We start from the raw sequence: 6,475 nt of genomic DNA on the forward strand, positions 1-6,475 counted from the left end.
CCTGCTCCTTTGAGTAACAGTTTTGTTTTGCTGCACCTTGCTCATAAGCTCCCAACAGCCTCCTCTGCTCTAGGTCAAAGGGTCCTGAGCTTGTCATAGAATCATTTTGATTGGAAGAGACACTCCAGATCATCAAGTCCAACTGTTAACCCAACACTGTCACTAAACCATGTCCCTAAGAACCTCATCTACGCGTCTTTTAAACACCTCCGGGGATGGAGATTCCACCACTTCCACCACCCCACCTTGTAAAGCAGCTGCCCCATCCCATTTCAGTTGTTCTTTCTGCTCCTCCAGCACCATCGTGCCCATTTTGGAGGTCAGGACTACACAGGTGCACCAGGGTTGTCTGTGGCAGCAAAGTGGTGCCCTGAGCATTGGACGTGCTCAGGGAAGGCAATGAAATAACAACTTCTTGGCTCGCAGCTTCAACACAGCTTGGCCACGCATTGAGAGCTGCTGGTGGCAAGCCAAGATCTCATCTCCAGCTGCTGGTTCCCACCTTGGCATCGCACAAGCGTAGTTTAGACTTTTTTCCTCCAGACTTCATGTTTTCCTGCCACAAATCTCATTTGAAACTTTCTTCTCTGCCTTTTTCCAAGAGCCTTACAGAGTTGGTTGCCATTGGTGTGGCACTTGGTGACCTTGAAGAGCTCACCTGCCATCCTGGAGATGTTGGTCTGCTCTTACTCCTTCAGATATATTATATATATTCCCACCTAGAACCCACAAGCTTTTCCATGAAAATGGTTAAATTCTACTGAATTCAGTTTTGCCCAGTGCCCTGAACAAAACAGTTAAATTGTTCTTGCAGGACAGCAGTAGCCAATAGTGACTGGAGAAAGGCCTGGTGGGAGAATAGAAATACTTCTTTCCCCAATATGTTGGAACTGCCAAGTCAAGTTGTTAATAGAGGTTGTTTCTCCAGCAGAACAGCGGTGAGGACAACTTGGCTTGGCTTGCTTGGCTTGCTTGATGAACTCGGTGCAGAGGCCTTGGTATTGAAACCTGCGGTTAAGTAACGCTTGAAATAGGCCCTTTTACCCCAAAATGAAGACCTGGCAATGCGCTGTTCCTGGGCTGTAAGTCAGCCTGGGGACAAGCAGGACCAGCTCAAAAAGCCGGGTAATATTAACTGCACTGTGCTCTCCTCCCTTCTAACATATTTAGGTAAAAAGGGCCTGTAAGAAAGATGGGGACAGACTTTTGAGCAGGGCTTGTTGTGACAGGACAAGGGGTGATGGTTTGAAACTAAAGGGGGGAGATTCAGGCTGGACATGAGGAAGAAATTGTTGCCCTGAGGGTGGTGAGAGCCTGGCCCAGGTTGGCCAGAGAGGTGGTGGATGAACCATCCCTGGAGACATCCCAGGCCAGGCTGGACGGGGCTCTGAGCAACCTGAGCTGGTGAAGGTGTCCCTGCTCATGGCAGGGGTGGCACTGGGGGAGCTTTGGAGGTCCCTTCAATCCAAACTATTTATGAAATTGCTACTTATCACCTCTGGACTTCATCAAGAACAAGCAACAAGCTGCAGTCCTTATCCTAAAAGGTACATCAAGAAATACTTCAGCAGCAGGGCAGATGTTTGGTCTGGGAATGATGGAGGTCAAGGCTCCATTTTGGTCTGTGATGTTGGATTGAGCGCTGAGAAAGGAGCGAGGAAATAAAATGGTGAGAAACCCCCTGCTATGGACTGGACATTGAACCATGTGAGCTCTGGAGACCCTTTGCAATATAAATCCATGACCCTACAATTTCTTTTTGGGGAGTAAAATAAGCTAAATATCTTTCAGTGAATGAATTGGGGGAGTCTCCACCTTCTTCCTCCAGGAGATTTTTCTTTAATACTTGGATCTCCTCATCACTGTGCTATAATTCAAGGGTTATAAGTAAACTTCCTAATGTTGGCATTACCACGTAATAAAATTAAACCTGATTATTGCAAAACTGATCGAAAACAGGACCTGGAATGCAATACAAGCTTGTTTAGGAATGAAAACCTTGCTGCTGCTGCAACTTGTGAGCGGGCAAATTACTGGGTGCATGGAAAATACGGAAGAATACAAATTCAGGAGCTTCGCTGGACTTTCTGATGGGTTTGGGTCTTATTTGCAACGTGGATCATAGAATCATAGAATAGTTTGGGTTGAAGGGACCTTTAAAGCTCACCCAGTGCCACCCCTGCCATGAGCAGGGACATCTTCACCAGCTCAGGTTGCTCAGAGCCCCGTCCAGCCTGGCCTGGGATGTCTCCAGGGATGGTTCATCCACCACCTCTATGGGCAGGGATTCCCCTCCCTGCCTCTGCCAACGGAACAGGAAAAGCTGTTCCCTGCGGAGCTGCGATCCCTCAACAGGCAAATACCGTTTGACTTGGGCCCGGGTGTGTTTTGCAGCTTTGGGAGGTGGCGACTCCCCCTCGGGCAGCGAGATGCTGGGATTTGCAGCGGTGGATGGATGAATTTGGCACCTAATATAACAACATCTTCCCCGGCTTGGATCGCAGCCCTTGCACCGCACAGGGAGGACGAACACCCGCAGCAGCTCCCTGTGGAACGGACACCGTCCTGCTCACAGAGCCGGGAGCTTCACCCTGTCCTCAGGCCACCTTTCTGAACCCCATCCCCGCACTGTGTGTCACCCGAAACCAGCCAGCGCTGCCTTAATAACGGCTTTTCAAATATATATATGTATGCATATATATTTTTATTATCCTGGTTTGGAGGCAGAAGTGAGAAATCAAAGAGGGTAAAAAAAAATAATTATAAAAAAAAAGCAGAATTGGGGTCAACATAAAGCAGCAGCGTTTCAGTCGTCCTCTGAGAGCTGGGCTGTGCTCTCGCTGTGGGTGTTCTCGCTGCAAACACTTAAGCGGGAGCCGTTTTCCCTTAGTAGGGCAGGCTCCCGCGCCACCGGCCTCCTCGCCCGGCCATAAAAGGGCAGCGTTTGCTGCGAGACCCCCGGGTCCTCCCGAGGCCGGTGGGTTTTTTGGGAAGGGACCTGCCCCGCTGCATCACGACGGCCCTCCCATTGCACCCTGCAGCCCTCGCGTTTGTGCCGCTTTGGCTCGGTCTTTTCTTGCGCCTTTTGTTTTGTGTGTCTCCTCTCGGGAGGCTGGAGGGAGAGAGGCCAGAGAGCCTCCAGGAATGTTCTTGCTTTCTCTATTTTCTTCTTTTCTTTCCCTCTGTCTCTTGGCCTGATTTGATCCCTTCTTTTCCATGATCCGTCTGCCTGCTCAAAAAACCAGCTGCTGAGAGGAAACCAGTTGCCAAGCCCATGGTACAACCCCAAAGGGCTGATCGTGTCCCCAGCATCCATCCTGTGTCCCATGGGTGACACCACGGCAATCCAGAGGGCTCTTCCACCTCCTGCTTTACCCAAGCACCTGTGTGGAATCACAGTTTGGGTTGGAAGGGACCTTCAAGGCTCGTCCAGTGCCCCCCCTGCCATGAGCAGGGACATCTTCACCAGCTCAGGTTGCTCAGAGCCCCGTCCAGCCTGGCCTGGGATGTCTCCAGGGATGCCCTGACATGGTGGGTGCTCACCAAGGCCACCAAAGAAGCTCATTCACCATCTCCTGGAGCATCTATCCATGGGATTGCCGGCCTACAGAAGATGCTCAGCAGGGAACGTTATTGTGCTTACAGCACTGAATCCATCCCGGACAGGCAGAACCAGCAAGAGAACATGGTACCAACTCCAAGATGTCCTTCCAGGTCACTTGGCTCTTCATAGAATCATAGAACCATTTGAGTTGACCCTTGAGATCATCCAGTCCAACTGTAAACCTGACACTACCAAACCCACCACTAAACCATGTCCGTAAGAGCCACATCTATGTCTTAAATACCTCCAGGCTGTTGTTTGGGTCCCCACAAACTCAAAGCTGTCTGAGCTATTACAGGTTATCAACTTTCTCCTTGTCTCTTGTCCTTGCTGATGCTTCTCTTGGAGAAGACTGAAACTATGGAAAAGCAAATTGAAGTGTCAGGGATCAGTTATACCAGGGAAATTCTCTCCTGGTTTCCCCTAAACGTTTTCCAGACCCTGTAATGTTGTGGCTGGTCCTTCATTTTAAGGCCCCTTATGACCTTCTGGAGTCGCTGGGTTGCTGTCTGATGGCCCTGTGGGAGAAGGGAAGAGGGAAAACCACAGGAGATGTCCCTTTTGTGGGCACCACGCTGCTGGAAAGAGGTGGGTGGGAGACCTGACACTTCTCCTGTGTCACTAGGGCCCCCCTCCATGTGCTCCTTGTTTACCAGTTTCTCCACAGCTCCCATCTTACTGGAGAACCCATTTCCTAACAGCAACTGGTCTGAACTCCAGACCCCCAGATCCCTCTGTGGTGAACTGGACCCCCATGACCCTTTAGCTGGTTGTTCTCCCCCATGATGTCTCTATGCAAAATACGGCAGAGCCATCTCCAAGGAAGACTCCAGACCTTCCAGATCTTTGCATGAAGACACTGAGAGCCTGGAGTTACCTCCCCTTCAGAAATCCCAGAAGCTGAAGAAAAAGGGTTCCCACGAGGCATCAATTGTCCATGTGTCCCATTAACCTTGACCTATGTGGAAGCATCTTATGTTTCACTCTGCTTGGTCCTTTCGTGGTGGGATGAGGAGCAGAAGAGGTGACTAAAGTAGGTTAGGACAGCCTTTCTGCTGCATTGGTCCCACGAAAGACCAACTCGCCTGTCCTACACAGCGAAGCCACCAAGCCAGGTTGGGTGAGATCCCACCAGACTGGGTTGGGTGGGATTTGCTGGGAGATTTGAAAAGGTTTTTCAGCAAATTCCATGGGCACTCATGGGTAGTAGCCAATGAAACTGAGAGTTTCACCTCTTAGGAACATTGCTGCCTCACCATGGTCAAAGAAATTGTTTCATCCAAACGTGTTGCTGGTTGTACCCCTTCCAGGACATTTCCCCTTGCGTTGGTGGCAATGGCCGCCGTGCGATCAGCTTCTCCCACATCAACAAGGAAAAAGTGGGGATGGCAAAGGCCAAGGTCTCCATGCAAGGGGTGGGCTCAGCATGCCCAAAAGGCAGGAACCTCCTACTGAGCCCACCAGAGTGGCATCAGGTCTTTGACCATCCATCCTTATCTCTGCAGACCTGTGTGCTTCAGATCTACAAGGTCTCCAAGCTCTGGAGCTCCATGGTCCCCTCTGCCGCGTCCATGGAGGTGCTGCAGGGATTTGGGCTCAGGAGCAGAACTTAAATCCTCAGCTCCCACCTCTGGCCTCATCTCACCCTCAGCCCAGCGCTGGCCGGGCCTCAGCCGGGTGTTTTCCAGGAGCTTATGTAGCTTTTGGAAGCGTTTCCAGGGTAGGAGACGTGTCGGACGGGCCAAACACTCATCTCACGAAAGCTTTTGATAGGGAAGAGGTGCTGGTGGCGTCGGCCAAGGTTTTTTCTATAGAGCAGAGCAAGAAGGGACATTAAAAAAAAAAAAAAATATATACATAAATATATATATTTATATAATAACTCAGTACAGGCAGAACGTGGCCAAAGTGACATTATACGAAGAGCCGTACACATCTGGAAGAAGTTACTGCGCACGGCAACCGAAGCGGAGTCCAAACAAGTGCAGGACGTGACCACATTTATGTCTGCGAAGGGGAGCGGTGAGGAGAAGGAAAAGAGCCGGGAAGGTGGGATGGGGATGGAGAAGCCCGGGGGGCCTCTGGGGACACCCCCGATGGCCTTTGGAGCTGTCGTGCTTCTCTGCTTTTAGGATGGTAGAAGGGGATTAATTTGCTCTTGATGTTTTTTGGTGGTGTCTGCCCAGATGGTGGGAGCAGGAGGTGGTCACCATCATCATGAGCCTTGGTTGGGTCTTCTGCTTTGGTGGAGCTGATGGGCAGAGCCTGTCCTGGTGTCGGTCCCCAAACACCAGGGCTTTGCTCCAGCTTTGTCCCCTTGGTCCTCAGCATGAGGGTTTTGGGGGGACCCAGCTGAGGGTTTGGATGCTGAACCCTCCCCATCCTGCTGGGCATTGGGGAGCAAATTAATGAAGCCTTGCTTTATTGGGGAGGGGGGGTTTAGAGGTTGGCTGTGCCCTACACTTCACATCCTGGGGTGTGTGTGTGTGAGGGGTTGGGGGAACCCCCAGCATGGCCACCACCCACCAGAACCCCCCTAGAACCAAACGTGCCTGTGGGGATCCCTATTTCCACCCATAGCAGGAGAGCACTCAAAACAAGAAAAAATCCAAAAAATAAAGCCAAATGTTATTCCACAACTCCTAAAATTGGGGTTTTATCCCCTAAAACACATTCTTTTTTTGAGGGGAGGGGGAAGCTCCGTGTGCCTCAGTTTCCCCCAGCGTGGTCCAGCCGGTGCTCCCGGGGGATGCTGCAGCGCAGCGGCGGCTCGAACCGCGGATGCGGGGACAAGGGACAAGGCGGGGGACACAGAGGGGGTGTCCCGGGTGGGGCGGGCCCCCCGTGGGCGGCGTGGCGGTGGCGGGAGCC

Source organism: Patagioenas fasciata, chromosome 2 (genome assembly GCF_037038585.1).
Source record: "Patagioenas fasciata isolate bPatFas1 chromosome 2, bPatFas1.hap1, whole genome shotgun sequence".
Lineage (NCBI taxonomy): Eukaryota > Metazoa > Chordata > Aves > Columbiformes > Columbidae > Patagioenas > Patagioenas fasciata.